The sequence below is a fragment of the Periplaneta americana genome, chromosome 1 (genome assembly GCF_040183065.1).
Source record: "Periplaneta americana isolate PAMFEO1 chromosome 1, P.americana_PAMFEO1_priV1, whole genome shotgun sequence".
NCBI classification, from domain to species: Eukaryota; Metazoa; Arthropoda; class Insecta; order Blattodea; family Blattidae; genus Periplaneta; species Periplaneta americana.
This window is the reverse complement of record NC_091117.1, coordinates 149,747,912-149,766,376: the sequence shown is the minus strand read 5'-3', so window position 1 is coordinate 149,766,376 and position 18,465 is coordinate 149,747,912. Positions and strand designations below refer to the sequence as shown.

The following is an 18,465-nucleotide window of genomic DNA, read 5'->3' as shown; positions in this document are numbered from 1 at the left end:
AAAATGCCTTAACAAATATAGAATAGCAAGCACAGATTAACGTGGCCTAGAGTAGGATTCCATAGAGAGCGGTGGCGAAAATGTAATCGTGCGCCGAGCCACTGTGTAACCTGCAACGTGCATAGCACCTATGGAGGGAGGCGGACACCCGAAGGGGAAGTGAGGCAACTGTCTGACTTATTAACGGATTTTTATTGTCCTTACGTCAAACACTTAAATATAATTTTATACAGTACAAGGCTACAAACTAATGTTTAGTACGTGTAACGAAGAAAGAAATGAACAATATCACAACCTAAAATTAACTGTCTTCAGAATGTCTCTGCGACAAAGTTTCAAAATCAGGAATTATGTCACTTACTGCCAGTCGTAGTTGATCACGAAGGTATTTGTCTGTCAGTCGTGATCTAAATTTGGTTTTTACTATTTTAATTGTTGAAAATAATTTTTCACAAACGTAAGTTGTAGCGAACATGGCTTCAACAGAGCAAGCGAAAGAACGAAGCTTCAGATATTTATTTTTTGGCAAAGATTTGAAAGTTCAACAATATTATTGTCAAGTCCATACATCTAGCTTTCATTTGACATCACATAGTAAATCAGTGGGTTCAAATTGAAGAGTTACCGTATTATTTGTACATCTGCTGAAAAAGGGTCGACGTACAGAGATGATGATGATGATGATAACAATAATACTTAACCTTTTAATGTTTCATCATTAACATGTAGTATAATGCCGTTTTATGTTATAGGCCTACAACCGTTTTCCTCGTAATACTTGTGAACAAATCATACATTCAATATTCTCGTCCTATTGACAGCAAAAAAATGCGTCCTCCCATCCTACTTGGAACTTCCGTACATGGTTTCGAGAGAGACATATGCCACTCGCAGGTCAGAGACAAATACAAATGGAACGGAGTTTGACTCCAGTGAGTGAGAGGGTGGGGGTTGGCGCAGGTTAGAAGCACAGCTGTCACTGCGAGCCACAGTGTCTCGCCAGTCACGTTCTCGCCACGGCTGCATAGAGTAACATAACCCACAGTAGCACGAATAGCATAGCATACAGCAGCGGTTCTCAGTCTCTGGTTCGCGGACACTTACGGGTGTTTTTTTTTTTTTCAAAATATATTTTTACCACAGTTTAGTATATACAGTCACGAAGCTCAATACGTAGGGAATATGCATCCATAGATAGTTGCGAAGCACTAGGATCGCTACTATCGCCTCATCACAGACAATACGAAATAGTACCGGCACAATTTATTGTTCCCAGTATCCTCAACAACTCAAGCTTCGTGATTGTATATACTAGACTGTGCCTTTACTTTGGTTAGTGTTATCACGTTCTTGGATTTTATTAGCTTGCTGGAATATTTCTTGTTTATCTCGGATTTTGGAGACACAGAATTTAACACGAATGAAATTGCTGAGGGGCTACTCTTGGCTTGCAAGTCTTATATATTTCCCAATATTTTTAGTTTATTTGGATTTTCTATAGTACGCGACAGTGAAACTTCCAACTTGAATTTTTATGAGTTCTCCAGGGCGGGAATCTATGACAGGTTAGGTTAGTTTAGGCTTTTCATATGCCTTGCATATATGAATATGTAACAGATGAGATTAGGTTAAGTTAATTTGGACAAGATAGAGTATTCACCGCCACTGAACGAATATTGCACACTTTTATCACTGCCAATGTGACGCTATAAACCAATTTTCAACACTTTTATCACAATTCTTCGCATTTCAAATTGCCTTGATTCTGAAAATTAAATCATATTTTCACTTTTTCTTTTTTCGTAAAAAGAATCTTTAATGTCGCGTGCTATAGAAAACCCGGAATTAAACTTGTCTTTATTTTATGTATTATATAATATATATGTATATATATGGTAATCACTTTTAGGTTATCTACACCTATCAATTCTTTCCAATTTTTATTTTCTGACATGTTTTCAAGTCAACTGACATCCTATATCAGCGTTGTCAGAGACTAAACGGAGCGGTTCGCTCCACTATGACTCGTTGCGTGCTCCGGTGTTTCCACAGACATAAACAAGTTCACGCTCCGACTGCACTCTCTAGCTCCACAACCGGTTTTGGAGCTTACAACTCTGACACTACTGTCCTATATGAATTCTTCGCATTTCAAACTGCCTTGACTCTGAAAATTAAATCATATTTCCATTTTTTTTTTTTTTTCGTAAAAAGAACTTTTAATGTCGCGTGCTATAGAAAACCCGGAATTAAACTTGTCTCGCTGAGTTATAAATCAAGAATTCCATTCATTTCACACTCTGAGTTTTTAGCAACATAAAATTATAAATTCTCGTCAGATATCTTTGGAAGTATAAACAAACTTAACTGACAATAAAATTAAGAGATTATTATCCTCTCTGAAATGGAAAGAACAGCAATTGTTTGAAACCAACACGAAAAATAGCAAGCAACCTAATCTCGAAATCCAGCAAGCTAGCCACCAGAGCGCATTATTTCCAGCAAGTGAGCACGCAGGGTAGCATCAGCGCTCGCAGCTTGGAATCCATCACAGAAACAAGCACCGTGGGAACCGGGCTTTACATATTATACGAAGATCAGGTTTGGTTAGTTTAGGTTTTTATTAACCAAGTCCGCGCATGCGCAGACAGCCAAGATGATCCTGTTGATCATGGTCCTTATGATAGTTTTTGTTTCGTAATATTGATAAACAAAAATATGATGAATAATTTCATGGCCGCTAAAGTTTTCTTCGGAAAAGACGAGTTATTTTCTCTAGGCCACAAATAAAACGGCAACGCGGTCATAATTACGTACTTAACGCTTTGGTGAACATTAATCGGAATTTTACTTGCCTTCATTTGAATGATATTCTCTGAAACACACCTTTTTTCCCCCTTTGTTTCGTTGTGATAACCTACTTTAAGACCTTACTACAGCTGAATTTTCATTTGGTGCATTCAAAACATCGCCGATGTACCGCATAAACCTTGCACTGACTAATGGAGTGAATTATTTAAGAATATAGTCGCAAATTTTATTACCACCATTTCGATTGTCTTTAGTTTGACACGGCTCGGTACGGCCCGGTGACTACTGGCCAGCTAGCAACGTCGACTACCGACCGTTAGTCTACCGTGCGTAGTATCCAGTTGTCCCAAAAAGTTTATAAAACCCGATAATATACTAAATTTACGAAAATAAAATGTAGTCTACACATATACATCTTCTTGTCTTCTCCTCGACAAGGTGTTTGTCTTGTTGTTTAGTCAACTGTCGGATGGAACTTCATAAGTGACACCAATAAGGCATTATTCATGAGGCACCTAAGCCAGGAGATAATGGAGTAGGGTAGCCAGTTCTTTCCCCCCCCTCTATTTCATACATCGCTGACTAGTAACGTATTTCATTAATCAAACTTACGATGTATACAAACAAAATTGTTCTTCCTCTGGCACATGTCACGTGAGATGTACTACCTGATAATAGATGTACTGCCTCATCCAAAATAATTATAATTCGCTTACTGTACTTTGAACTGGTGAAGTATAATTTTATTAATCAATATGGGATGTAAATTGATGAAGGCGAAAGGAGCTGAATGGAAATACAGTAATTGTTAGATTTCTCGTAGGCCAACCGTACCTACACAATAATTGGTGGTCTTGCACGAAATCCATATCGAGCGATCATTCTCAATTTATAGTAGATAGCTTTGGAGTTAAAAAAGACTGAAAACGAGGCAAGAAAGAGATGTTCAAGAACTTATAAGATTGCAATACGTTGTTTATTGTAAAATCCGACATTCAATGCACTGAGGATGATTGTAGAACGTGAGGATGATGGCATGAAGACATTGTAGCTGTTCTCAAGAATTCATTAGCCCAACACAAAGAAACATGTTAATTTTTTCTCCTCATCTTAATTAGGTTATACATTTCTTCTAAACGGAATGGGACTTTCTCCATATTTTCCTCCTTTCAAGAGGCAGTGCATCTGTAACCAACATTAAGATTTCATTTCTTGAAAATTTCAATTAAAATAAGGGATAAAGGTTGGTAATATTGTGATACTTATTTTTGAGAATTTATTTCAATTTTACTGAGCGAGAGGAAGATCGGTTTTGTGCGTCAATCTATTAAGGGAATGTTCGTGGACAAGTTTCTGCACATAACCGATCCTTCTCTTGCTCAGTGAAATTGTTATAAATTCTCAAAACGATCTATCACAATATTACTCGTATCACAGTATTACCAACCTTTACCCTATATTCTGCGTGTGTCATTCAATCGTAAATCGATCTAATATTATTATAACCTCATATATAGAGGGTCAAATGAGGCCGATAGAAATCGATCCTATGTTGAAAGTAATCCATGCAAGGGATAGAAAATGGAATAAGTTAGCATAACGCTCGAGGTTTTATTTCAATTGTTCAAAGAAACATAATGATGATAATGATGACTTACTTTCTGGATACTTAATTATGCGTTTATCTAGCCTTTTCATTATCTATAATTCAAACCAATTGCTAAGTTGTTTTTTTTTGCCTTCTCTGCTCCCATTTTTCTGTAGATTTCATCAATATTTTGATATCTTATTGTTACACACTGACCATAATGAAAACATGTTCTCCAGATGAATGAAAACGGTGACCTTATATTATCACTCTATCGTCAGTAATTTTCAACAGTCATCATTATAACATCATTACATCTCGTGCCATAACCGTCCGTATCCAGTTGAGTTGTGAGTGTCGTGCTAGTTTGACACGTTTATTGCTGTGTGCGTGCTTCATTGTGTAACATGGTGAAAATTCGATAAAATTTTTAAGAAAGTTCATTTACAACATTAAGTACAAAAAATATAATTCTTACATATTTTGCAGAAGGAAATTTCTTAATAATTATTTATGCAGAGAAATAGGCCCACGTTTCAGCATTAAAAACAGTTAAGTTAGTGAAACTGTGTAAACACATGGTATTCCCTGTGACTTATATTTAAACAAAACGTAGGACGCAAGCAATCCATGTAATCTCGAATGCACCAAATGAAAATTCAGCTATAGTAAGGTCTTAAAGTAGGTTATCACAACGAAACAAAGGGGGAAAAAGGTGTGTTTCAGAGAATATCATTCAAATGAAGGCAAGTAAAATTCCGATTAATGTTCACCAAAGGAAGAATTTGTGAAGATATTTTTGCAGTATACCGAAATGAACTTAACGTAGTCTCTTGCACTCTTACAGGACTTATGCATAATAGCAGAGGGAGAAAACTTCGGACGTCTGATGTAATGGTGAGTACCATTGGAATATTTTTATAGAGCTCGGATGTTCGGCAAAATGCCATTTTTACTGGGTAGAAGTGAATCATCATTTGCATAGATATAAATGTGATTTCGAGTACAGTAAATCAAACTAATAGGGCCAATTTTTATTTTGCCTATTTAAGATGTTTCTTACTAAAAATGTCTTTTTCGTCATTTTAAAGCAATATTTCTTGTTTATTTGCAATTTTCTAATTAATTGTAATGTAATGTGTATGCAATTTTAATATTTGAAACAATGACTAACTTTACTAACAATAGTAAATAAAAGTAATTTATTTCGGTGCTTAATCTGCTAATAATCGTGCTTTAATAGTATTGGTGTAATATGAATAATGATCGACAATCCACAGTTACAAATATAATATTGTCATGTCTTCACGATAGGAACAATCAGCTTTATAATTTTAAATATTAAGGTCGTTCTCACAGAAGTTGTCACATATCATTTTCAATAATTGTTTGCTTTCATATTTTCAAATCTTACTGTTACAATTGTGTGCTATACGTATTTATTATTGTAGGAGAAAGAAACGTGAGTGAAGAACAGTCAGTTATTGTCGGGTGACAGAAGGATCGGTTAGCTAGAATGCCTAAAGTAAACTTCATGCTTATGCTAGTGAATTTGGTGTCCATGTGTTTTCAACCGATGGATCATTTTTATTGTGTAAGGTTTGTGAAAAGACAGTTGAGCACGAAAAAAAAAAAGGATTTTCTAAGTCAACATGTGTCACCTAGGAAGTAAATATGTGAGCTATGTTGATATGATTTAAATTTATTGTTAAAATATATTATGCCTTTTAAAAATTTATAATGCCTTTTTCAAAGATTATTGTGCCCTTTTTTTACGTTTTATTGCCTTTTTTTTGCCTGCTTATTTTAACTGTTATAAATGCTTAAACATCCGGGCTCTACTAATAAGTAATTGAAGTGCGACAGTACTGACGGAAAAGTTCTGCCGGATGTATCTGATTAGTGTATACCTGTTATAAGCTATTGTACACAGCGTATACTCGGTACATCTTTCTGTTGAACCAGGTAGTTTAGGAGAGATGCTGGTGTCCATTCTCAGTACAAATTATGCCCGTACCAGTTTCGTTTCCAGCTCTCGATTTTCATTGATTTTTAAAATATTGACATAATGTCTAGTTTCGACACTGCTTTTACGATCACCGAGGGAATATTCTGCTACGCCGTAGAATCGTACCCCTAAGCAGATTTGTATTTGCGTTCGTCGCTTCTACTTCTCGATCGGTTCTCGCAGCTATGTCAACTTGTTAATGCTATCACTTCGTGGAATTACAGTTACATAGAGTTATACGTCCTGTCTGTGACTTCTGAGTAACATGTAATAATTACTTATCATACTATTATTTTTAATTTACTATTTTATCTTATCTATGTAGCTTGTATCTCGGAATTTCATTATCTTTATTTCCTCAGATAGTACGTATATTAAACTATTATATAATTAACTTAGTATTATTTGACTGCAGTTTTAAATTCGATAATTCATGTTTAAATGAAAACTGAAACATAGGCTAAGTGAAATACGTAATTACGTGATTATGAAAAAAGTTGAGTCCAAAATTATTTTAAATGGTCACATAGTTAATATACAGGGTGTTAAAAAGTATCCAATATTTTAGCAGGTGCTAGTGTGAATCAAAACAAGAAAATAATATCTAATAAACATGGGTCCTACAACATATACTTTCTGAGATCTGAACACTTGTTTATAGGAAGTGCTCAATGTGACGTCCATTTATGGCAATGCATTCTTTTGCCCTTCGGTGTAAGGAATCACGCACTCTTTGAAATTTACCATAACGAAAAGTCTAGAAGATTTAGGTTTGGAGAACGAGCAGGCCAAGGTGTGGGGCCTCCCCGATCAATCCAGCGGTCCTGAAATGTCAGCGTAAGGTGTTCACGCACATTGCGAAGAAAATGTGCTGGTGTGCCATCGTGCATGAACTACATAGCCAATGCGTTAATAAGAAAGTTCTGTTAACGAGCCCCAGTTAATCTCTGTGGTAGCATGTATGGCCCTATTAATCTATCGCCAAGAACGCCTGCCCATAAGTTGATTGAGAATCGGTGCTGATGCCTTGTTTCTTCAACTGCAAGGGAATTTTCATCAGCCCACACATGCCGATTACCAAAATTCACAACGCCACCTCTGCTGAACCCCGTTCATATCCACAATCAAACTTTTGTTGTCAGTATTCCTTGATGTATCAGTATTCCATACCAGGGGTGTCAACTACGGTATGATTATCTAGTAGTCTGCTGCATTGTATGGCAGAAAAATGCATTGCCATAAATGGACGTCACATTGAGCACCTCGTACGAACAAATGTTCAGATCTCAGAAAGTATGTTTTGTAGGACCCATGTTTATTAGACATTATTTTCTTGTTTTGATACATACTAGCGCCTCCGAAAATAGTGGGTACCTTTTTTTAACACCCTGTATGTTGCTTTCTCTGGCTTATTATCTTGTGAACTTTCCTTCAGTTTAATTGCTGTAATATTGGGCCATCTCGATAGAAGTCAAGCGCGTTAGAGTTTGAGCCACAGACGATGGAAGAAATGAAGTTACAAAATTAATTAAACATTCTTATCAAGAGAGATTTAGTTCTTGGAGCAAAGTAACAGCCGAAGTAGGCCTAGACCTACCTATGAAATGAAGGCCAATTTTGGGTTATAGAAATCATTACATAGCATTGAATGTTATTGCAAAATAAGATATCTATGAAATGGGGTTTCAGGGGACATACATTCTCTATTTAAAACGACTTCAAATGTTTCTACAATGGCACGAAGATATTACAATCTTTTTGAGACACTCTGTAGAAACATTGTCATTCGCAACATGATACGGGAACTGAATTGTTAGGAAAGGCGTGAACAATATGAGATATGGTGTGTACATATTCTGACTCAGGTTTTGAGATTGCTGCCACACCCACTACCCTTATTGGACAGAACTTTCAATTCTGTTCAGTCGAACTTAGGAGAGTCAACTGTACGTACTTGCTGTGTGCGATTGATGTTGCTTGATATTCCTGTAGGTCTTACGTGATGTTTGTTTTGTGGGACATTTTTGAGCAAGCGACTGTCCGTTAATCCTATAGTATACTGTTGCTTACTTGCGTACTATATTTCATAATTTCTTAACAATGCAGCCTGTGTCCCTGACTTGGAACAATACACTAGGGCTAGGCGAACATTCTTTCTATGCAAATCGTTTGGCTCTGATCCTACAGAAAGTGAAGAGATATAAGGAAGAAAAACAAACATTATGCAATCAATCAGGTTAGTTCTGTATGTATTGGCATGTGTCCTATGTTTCACTTGGCATTTATCGGTGAATATCTTGCACTTAATGAGTTTTTTCAAGACTAAGGTAAGTGAGTTTATAGTTCTTGAACTAGACTCTTATTCAAGCAAACAACTTTCAACAGTGGCGGATTGCTTCAGAGACGTATACTGTAGTGTGACTAGTATTAGACATCGGCGTAGCTGTGACAGTAAGCGCATTCTGCTTCTTGATCCGAAGCTGCGCTCGGAGGTGGGTTCGATTCCCGCTCGGACTGAATACCTGGCTTTTTACAAGGTTTTCCCCAGCTTATTTACAAATGACTTTTAGAGAACCCGCAGGTTCTTTGCCGTCCTCGCATTACCGTCCTCAGCTAGATTAATCCAGTCCCTAATATCAGACTCGACTTCCCTCAAATCCATTTTAATACTATCGTCCTACCTACGTCTCGGTCTCCCCAAAGGTCCTTTCCCCTCCGGTCTCCCAACTAACACTATAAATTATGAATTTCTGGAGTCACCCATGTGTGTTACATGTCTGTCCATCTCAAACGTCTGGATTTAATGTTCCTAATTGTGTTAGGTGACGAATACAATGCGTACAGTTCTGCATTGTGTAAAGTTGCCTCGTTTAATTATTAGGCAGCGGCATTCCTTTTAAAACTTGTAGGTCTTTATTGCATGCACCGATAATAAAATAAAAATGCGACGTTGCCACGTCTTGTTTGTTGCTGCTATATATTAATATAACATGGATATGGGCTAGGCTTAATTGCTCAAAGCATGAGTTAATTTGAAGATTATTTATATTATTTATATTATTTATTTTAAATTAATTATTTAAAGAAATAATTAAATGTTTCTTCATAAAGAAAACCGGAAAGTTTGACTTTTTGTAATAAAATTCTTTTATTGTTAAGGATTGGCCCTTATTGTAAGAAGTATATATTTCACGGCGAATGTAATCACACGTAAAACCATCTACTTTATTAAATTTTGTGACTTTGTGTCCACGCTTTTTAGGTGTCTTAGGTCCCTTTTTTACAATTTTACTTACAGTATTTATATTTAATTTAAGAATTTTAGATGTCTCCGAAATTTTTCCTTGACCTAAATTGTTTTTCAGAACATACGTGTGAACATTGCACACAAACGTTTGACACTGCTTACATAATTTTGGTCTAGCTTTTGAATTTGAATTGTTATTTAACTCTGATATAATAATAATAATAATAATATTATTATTATTATTATTATTATTATTATTATTATTATTATTACCATCGTCGTTATTGACGTTCATGGGTATCGGTTCCGACACTTCACTCGCTTCCCACGGCCTCCACATTTTTATTATACACTGAACTGTAATATAATTAATTTTCACTGTGAACTAGAACAAGACACACTTCTAAAATTTGCAACTCCGCGTGGAGTATTGGAGCGGCCTTCAAAAGACTTGACGACGACAATGGAGCGGCCTTCAAAAGACTTAACGACGACAATGGACAGCGACATAATTAAAATTATTGAAACTACAAAGCTTCCGTCCTCTTTGACACCGCTAGCCTACTAATTGAACGTGGCTACTTTAACTTACTTCATTCTCCTGTAGCTTCATTTCTCTTGCTTATTTAGCTATGTCTTTTAAGGAATCCAGAGTTTCATTGCCGCCCTCACATAAGCCCGCCGTCGGTTCCTATCCTCAGCAAGATTAATCCAGTCTCTACAATAATATCCCACCTCCCTCAAATCCATTTTAATATTATCTTCCCATCTACGTCTTTGTCTCCCCAAAGGTCTTTTTCCCTCCGGTCTCCCAACTAATATTCTATATGCATTTATGCAGTCACCCATACGTGCTGCATGCCCTGCCCATCTCAAATGTCTGGATTTAATGTTCCTAATTATGTGAAATGAAGAATACAATGCGCACAGTTCTGCATTGTGTAACTTACTTCATTCTCCTGTAACTTCATTCCTCTTGGTTATTTAGTTATGCCTTTTAAGGAACCCAGAGTTTCATTGTCGCCCTCACATAAGCCCGCCGTCGGTTCCTATCCTCAGCAAGATTATTATTATTATTATGAATAATTGTCTTTTTTTTTGTATGCCTCATTTATTTTGACCTGCTGTTCACATATTATTATGCTTTTTTCTTTCTTTCTGTATGTTATATATTATGTCTGATTTCTTCTTATTTGTTGTTTATTTTTTATTATTATTATTATTATCTTATTCAGTTTTGTGTGTAAAATTGTAGTGTAATTTGTTAATTTGTAGTGTTTTTGTAACGCAGTCTTTACTCCTGGTTGAGTGTTAGAGAAGGCCGTATGGCCTTAACTCTGCCAGGTTAAATAAATCATTATTATTATTATTATTATTATTATTATTATTATTAATCCAGTCTCTACAATAATATCCCACCTCCCTCAAATCCATTTTAATATTATCCTCCCATCTACGTCTTTGTCTCCCCAAAGGTCTTTTTCCCTCCAATCTCCCAACTAATATTCTATATGCATTTCTGGAGTCACCCATACGTGCTACATGCCCTGCCCATCTCAAACGTCTGGATATAATGTTCCTAATTAGGTCAGGTGAAGAATACAATCCGTGCAGTTCTGCGTTGTGTAACTTTCTCCATTCTCCTGTAACTTCATCCCTCTTACTTACTTACTTACTTACTTACAAATGGCTTTTAAGGGACCCGAAGGTTCATTGCCGCCCTCACATAAGACCGCCAGCGGTCCCTATCCTGTGCAAGATTAATCCAGTCTCTATCATCATACTCCACCTCCCTCAAATCCATTTTAATATTATCCTCCCATCTACGTCTCGGCCTCCCTAAAGGTCTTTTTCCCTCCGGTCTCCCAACTAACACTCTATATGCATTTCTGGATTCGCCCATACCTCTTAGCCTCAAATATTGTTCTAAACACCTTAATCTCGAACACCCTTAATCTCTGTTCCTGTCTCAAAGTGACAGTCCAAGTTTCACAACCATACAGAATCGGTAATATATCTGTTTTATAAATTCTAACTCTGAGCTTTTTTAGAGCAGACTAGATGACAAAAGCTTCTCAACCGAATAATAACAGGCATTTCCCGTATTTATTCTGCGTTTAATTTCCTCCCAAGTGTCATTTATATTTGTTACTGTTGCTCCAATATACAGTCAACTCTGGATATAGTGAACTTGGTTATAGTGAACATTCGGCTATAATGACCCTAAATCGTTGGGCCCGACTCACATACATTAAAAAAGATATTAATATTTCCGTTTAATAGTGAACTCTCGCTTCAGGTATAGTGACAGTTTTCACACTACTGTTAAGTAATGAGAACCGAATACAGACAGCTTTAATCTTCAATTTGAATGAAACAAATTTATTTATGTTGATTTCCTATGATATTGATTTCCCCCTCCCTCCCTCCACACACATACACACACACTTTCAGAGTTTTAAGAAAATCGTGGTGCTGATACCCCATAGTATTGCTGAACTTTTTAGTTCTCGACATTTTTAGTGTTAAAGAAAATCTTTGTGCTAACGTCCCATGATAATGTTGAAATTTGTAGTATTCCACATGTTTAATGTTAAAGTCGTGGTGCTGAATCTTTATGAGGTTGAATATTTTACATTATTTCTTCACCCTTCTAGAGTTAAAGAAAATCATGTTGCTGATTTCCTTTGGTATTGTTGATTTTGTTAGTTCCCCCTCCTCCCCCACATTTTAAAAGTTAAAGAAAATCTTGATACTGATTCCATTATGGTATTGTTATTTTTTTAGTCCCCACACTTTCAGTGTTAAGGAAAATCGTGATGCTGATTTCCTACGGTATTGTTAATTTGTTAGTTTCCACACTTTCAGCGTTATGGGAAATCGTGATGCTGATTTCCTAAGTTATTGTTAAATTTTTAGTCTCCACACTTTGTGTTAAGGGAAATCGTGATGCTGATTTCCTAAGGTATTGTTAATTTTTTAGCTTCCACACTTTCAGTGTTAAGGAAAATCGTGATGCTGATATCCTAAGGTATTGTTAATGTTTTAGCTTCCACACTTTCAGTGTTAAGGAAAATCGTGATGCTGATATCCTAAGGTATTGTTAAATTTTTAGCTTCCACACTTTCAGTGTTAAGGAAAATCGTGATGCTGATATCCTAAGGTATTGTTAATTTTTTAGCTTCCACACTTTCAGTGTTAAGGAAAATCGTGATGCTGATATCCTAAGGTATTGTTAAATTTTTAGCTTCCACACTTTCAGTGTTAAGGAAAATCGTGATGCTGATATCCTAAGGTATTGTTAAATTTTCAGCTTCCACACTTTCAGTGTTAAGGAAAATCGTGATGCTGAAATCCTAAGGTATTGTTAATTTTTTAGCTTCCACACTTTCATTGTTAAGTAAAATCGTGATTCTGATATCCTAAGGTATTGTTAATTTTTTAGCTTCCACACTTTCAATGTTAAGGGAAATCGTGATGCTGATTTCCTACGGTATTGTTAATTTGTTAGTTTCCACACTTTCAGTGTTACGGGAAATCGTGATGCTGATTTCCTAAGTTATTGTTAATTTTTTAGTCTACATACTTTGTGTTAAGGGAAATCATGATGCTGATTTTCTACAGTATTGTTAATTTGTTTCACTTCTCCGCACTTTTAATGCTATTTTATGTTATTGCTTCCTCAAATTTCGAGGTTGCTCGTAGACAAAGCATACCAGATACATTAAATTAATAAGTTTAGAAAATGTATTAAATATAATACATTGTTAAGCTGAAGTAACTTCAAATTTACAACAATGGAAAAATTCTGATAAAGTAAATAATTAATATAGATAATAACAATATTGTTTTTGTAGAGCATTAGTAGGGAACCCCTGATAGTGGCAATAGTTACATCTTTTAAAATAGATGTCGGCAGGGAGAGAGATTTCCAAAATTTCGTTGGAAAGCGTGAAATTGTTCTTCTATTTGTGGTGCTGACTTCCTATGATGTTGTTGAATATTCTATTTCTTCACAATTCTAGAGTTAAAGAAATCGTGGTGCTAATTTCCTATGATATTGTTGCACTTTTTTATTTTTTCAAACTTCTAATGTTAAAGAAATTCTTGGTACTAACTTCCGTACTGGTGGTGGTGATGATGGTGGTAGTGGTGGTGGTGGCAGTAGCGGTAGTAGTGGTACTAGTAGTAGTGGTGGTGGTGGCAGTAGTGGTATTAGTAGTGGTAGTGGTTGTAATATCAGCAGTAGTAGTGTCAGCAATAGTGTAGTAGTAGTAGTAGTAGTAGTATCGTCAATAGTAGCATAGTGTCATCATCAGTGGTGGTAGTAGTAGTAGTAGTAGTAGTAGTAGTAGTAGTAGTAGCAGCACTAGTATCATCAGTACTAATATTAGTAGTATCAGTAGTAGTAGCAGCAGCACTAGTATCATCAGTAGTAGTAGCAGCATCAGTAGGAGCAGCAGCACTAATAGTAGCAGTAGTAGCATTAGTAGTAGTAGCAGTACTAATAGTAGCAGTAGTAGCATCATAGTAGTAGTAGCAGTAGTAGTATCGTCAGTAATAGTATCAGGATCAGGAGTTTTAGTAATATCAGTATCGGTAGTGGTAGTGGTAGTGGTAGTAAAGAAAATCTTGGTGCTGTTTTCATATGATTAAGTTGAATCTTTAGTTCTTCACACATTAGTATTAAAAAAAATAAAGGTGTTGATTTCCTACGAGATATTTTAATATTTTAGTTCTGACGTTTTAAGTTCTAATGGAAATCTTACTGAATCCTGTTTGGATGTTGTCGTAATAGGTTCGGAACAGTTTATAAAACTAATATAATTCCTTGCAGGTTGTTCTGTGCCACTGCAATATCTGGGACAGTGTTCTCCTCGTCCGGTACTCCTCCTTTAGATTCGGGGCTTGGTGCCAGCAGTTGTGTCACGGTGCTGACAGTAGAACAACAGCTCTTAAGTGAAATGCTGATTATTAGCACTCGCAATAACGGAACCCATAAAAGAGTCATCATGCAAGCTAGGGCAAGGCAACTCCAGGTTACGGCCGGTTTAATTGATTCTCTGTGTACTGTGTGGCAGCCGCGAGCTGCGAGCGATTGCTGGAACATGTCAATGAATCTGCCTAACCATTCTTCGCATTATGTGTGTACAATGTAATACTCTGCAGTGTATTATGGCTTTATTTAATGATACATTTGAATTACGGACTACTATTCAGCAACGGTGTTACGACATAATTATTTGGAATGAAGCCAGATAAAATGATATTGGTGTCTATTTACATGGTGGAAACACGCTTCACTTCTGTTTACCTCAAAAAATCCTTTAATATGTGTTTGTAATCGAAATCTGTCTCTTTTATGATGACCAAGAACCTTCTACAAATATGGTTAAGTTTGTCTTTTTTTGACTTGTTTATTACCGTCGTCATCCTTCTTTCCATTCTTTTTCTGCTTCTCCTCCTCACCATCCTCGCAATAATAATTATAATAACAATGATCATCATTATCATCAACAAGATTTCATTAATATATTGTAATTGTTCCTCATACCCGCCATTTTCATTCTCACATTATCTTCATAATTACTTCGTAACCATACTTCAGTTGCAAACAATAACAACAGCAATAATAATATAATAATAATAATAATAATAATAATAATAATAATAATAATAATAATAATAATAATAGTTACATTAAGATATTTGGATCATATGAGAAGACAAAGAGGAAAGCAGAAAATAGGAAGATTTGGAGAATGCTAGGTTTGCAGTGAAAGATCTGCCCTTGGACAGAACACTGAATGAATAATAATAATAATAATAATAATAATAATAATAATAATAGTTACATTAAGATATTTGGATCATATGAGGAGACAAAGAGGAAAGCAGAAAATAGGAAGGTTTGGAGAATGCTAGGTTTGCAGTGAAAGATCTGTCCTTGGACAGGACACTGAATGAATAATAATAATAATAATAATAATAATAATAATAATAATAATAATAATAGTTACATTAAGATATTTGGATCATATGATGAGACAAAGAGGAAAGCAGAAAATAGGAAGGTTTGGAGAATGCTAGGTTTGCAGTGAAATCTGTCCTTGGACAGAACACTGAATGAATAATAATAATAATAATAATAATAATAATAATAATAATAATAATAGTTACATTAAGATATTTGAATCATATGAGAAGACAAAGAGGAAAGCAGAAAATAGGAAGGTTTGGAGAATGCTAGGTTTGCAGTGAAAGATCTGTCCTTGGACAGAACACTGAATGAATAATAATAATAATAATAATAATAATAATAATAATAATAATAATAATAATAGTTACATTAAGATATTTGAATCATATGAGAAGACAAAGAGGAAAGCAGAAAATAGGAAGGTTTGGAGAATGCTAGGTTTGCAATGAAAGATCTGTCCTTGGACAGGACACTGAATAATAATAATAATAATAATAATAATAATAATAATAATAATAATAATAATAATAATAATAATTACATTAATATATTTGGATCATATGAGAATACAAAGAGAAAAGTGGAACATAGGAAGGTTTGGAGAATGCGAGATTTGCAGTGAAAGATCTGTCCATGAACAGAACACTCAATGAATAATACTTACTTACTTACTTACTTGCTTACTTACTTACTTACTTACTTACTTACTTACTGGCTTTTAAGGAACCCGGAGGTTCATTGCCGCCCTCACATAATCCCGCCATTGGTCCCTATCCCGAGCAAGATTAATCCAGTCTCTATCATCATATCTCACCTCCCTCAAATCCATTTCAATATTATCTTCCCTTCTACGTCTCGGACTCCCTAAAGGTCTTTTTCCCTCCGGCCTCCCAACTAACACTCTATATGCATTTCTGGATTCGCCCATACGTGCTACATGCCCTGCCCATCTCAAACGTCTGGATTTAATGTTCCTAATTATGTCAGGTGAAGAATACAATGCGTGCAGTTCTGTGTTGTGTAACTTTCTCCATTCTCCTGTAACTTCATCCCTCTTAGCCCCAAATATTTTCCTAAGCACCTTATTCTCAAACACCCTTAACCTATGTTCCTCTCTCAAAGTGAGAGTCCAAGTTTCACAACCATAAAGAACAACCGGTAATATAACTGTTTTATAAATTCTAACTTTCAGATTTTTTGAAAGCAGACTGGATGATAAAAGTTTCTCAACCGAATAATAACAGGCATTTCCCCTATTTATTCTGTGTTTAACTTCTTCCCTAGTATCATTTATATTTGTTACTGTCGCTCCCAGATATTTGAATTTCTCCACCTCTTCAAAAGATAAATTTCCAATTTTTATATTTCCATTTCGTACAATATTCTCGTCACGAGACATAATCATATACTTTGTCTTTTCGGGATTTACTTCCAAACCTATCTCTTTACTTGCTTCCAGTAAAATTTCCGTGTTTTCCCTAATCCTTTGTGGATTTTCTCCTAACACATTCACGTCATCCGCATAGACAAGCAGCTGATGTAACCCATTCAATTCCAAACCCTCTCTGTTATCTTGGACTTTCCTAATGGCCTCTTGTATTAATTCTGCTGGAATTTGATCGATACCTGGAGACATAATTTTTCAGATTTTCTATCGCAATTTCGACTTCAGAAAGTGTGGGTTCGGGTATAAATGGCTCAGCAGTTTGTATTTCAATTTCGTCCCGATCATTTCTATTTGGCCTATGTATATTTAGTAGTTGTCCAAAATAGTTTTTCCATCTGTTCAGGATTGAATGAGCGTCTGCAAGCAAGTCACCATTCTCATCCTTGATCACGTTTACCCTTTCTTAATAATAATAACAATAATAATAATAATAATAATAATAATAATAATACCCTTCACCTATTTATCAATACTGTGAGAACCACGATACTCTTTTCTCCGTCTCTATTCATTTCCACTTTGATTACATTCTTTATTGTTTTCATTGCCATCTTCTTCTTTATCTTCATTATCATCATTTAACTTCATAATGTGTCTCTTTGCCATCGCCATCATCATCATCATCGTCGTCGACATCATGATCATCATCATCATAATCATCATCATCATCATCATCATCACTATCACTATCAGTAAATATTATTACGAGTATTAGCCCCAATATATTTCCTGTATCACTATTATCATAGCATCCGCCCTTATCTTAATTAATGTTAATAAATACCTCTCTCTTCTCCTTTCTCATTATTTCATCTTCATCTTGTCATTACCATCTTGCCCACTAGCGTAATCTACAGGTAACGATCGGGACTCGTGCTCGGAGTTTTTGCTCTGCTTGGGTTCGAATTTAGCTTGGGCTGATTACTTGGGTGGGGTTTACTCCGAGATTTTCCCCAACTGTAAGCAAAATTACGTTTACGTAAAGACTAATTTTTTGTCCTACAGAATATATTATGTTATGGTAACAATGATTATTATTAGAGGAGAAAAATTCGCTCCGGCGGCGCCGGGGATCGAAAAGGGAAAAACACTAGAGGCGAGGGATTCGATCCGATGCTGTGGATTGAACTTCGGCGTAGCTCAGTGATTAGAGCACTTGGTACATAGAACCAAGGACCCGGGTTCGATTCCCGGCGCCGGAGCGAATTTTTCTCCTCTAATTAATTGTTAAAATAACGTGTGTTTAGAAAAGTAATATGTAGGCTATCTCTAGCATCCATTTACGAGTGCACCAACATAATTCCTTTTGTTCTCTCATAGTCACCATTTCCTAAATCCTCTTATTTCCTCTTTGTCTCCTTCATTCTTTTAGTTTTCGTCATCT

At 35.6% G+C, this 18,465-nt stretch overlaps 1 protein-coding gene across 12 annotated transcripts in view; it reads left to right on the top strand.

Annotated features, from left to right (window-relative positions):
- LOC138701991 (nose resistant to fluoxetine protein 6-like) overlaps nt 1-18,465 on the top strand; it is a 1,327,025-nt gene that overhangs the window by 1,030,217 nt on the left and 278,343 nt on the right. Inside the window, exon 1 of one of the 12 annotated variants that reach the window (XM_069829550.1) lies at nt 5,247-5,296. The exons of the other annotated variants lie outside the window; for them this stretch is intronic. The gene's annotated coding sequence lies outside the window, so the exon portion shown is untranslated. Of the gene's footprint in view, nt 1-5,246; nt 5,297-18,465 lie in introns of those variants that run through there. 12 annotated transcript variants of the gene reach the window in all.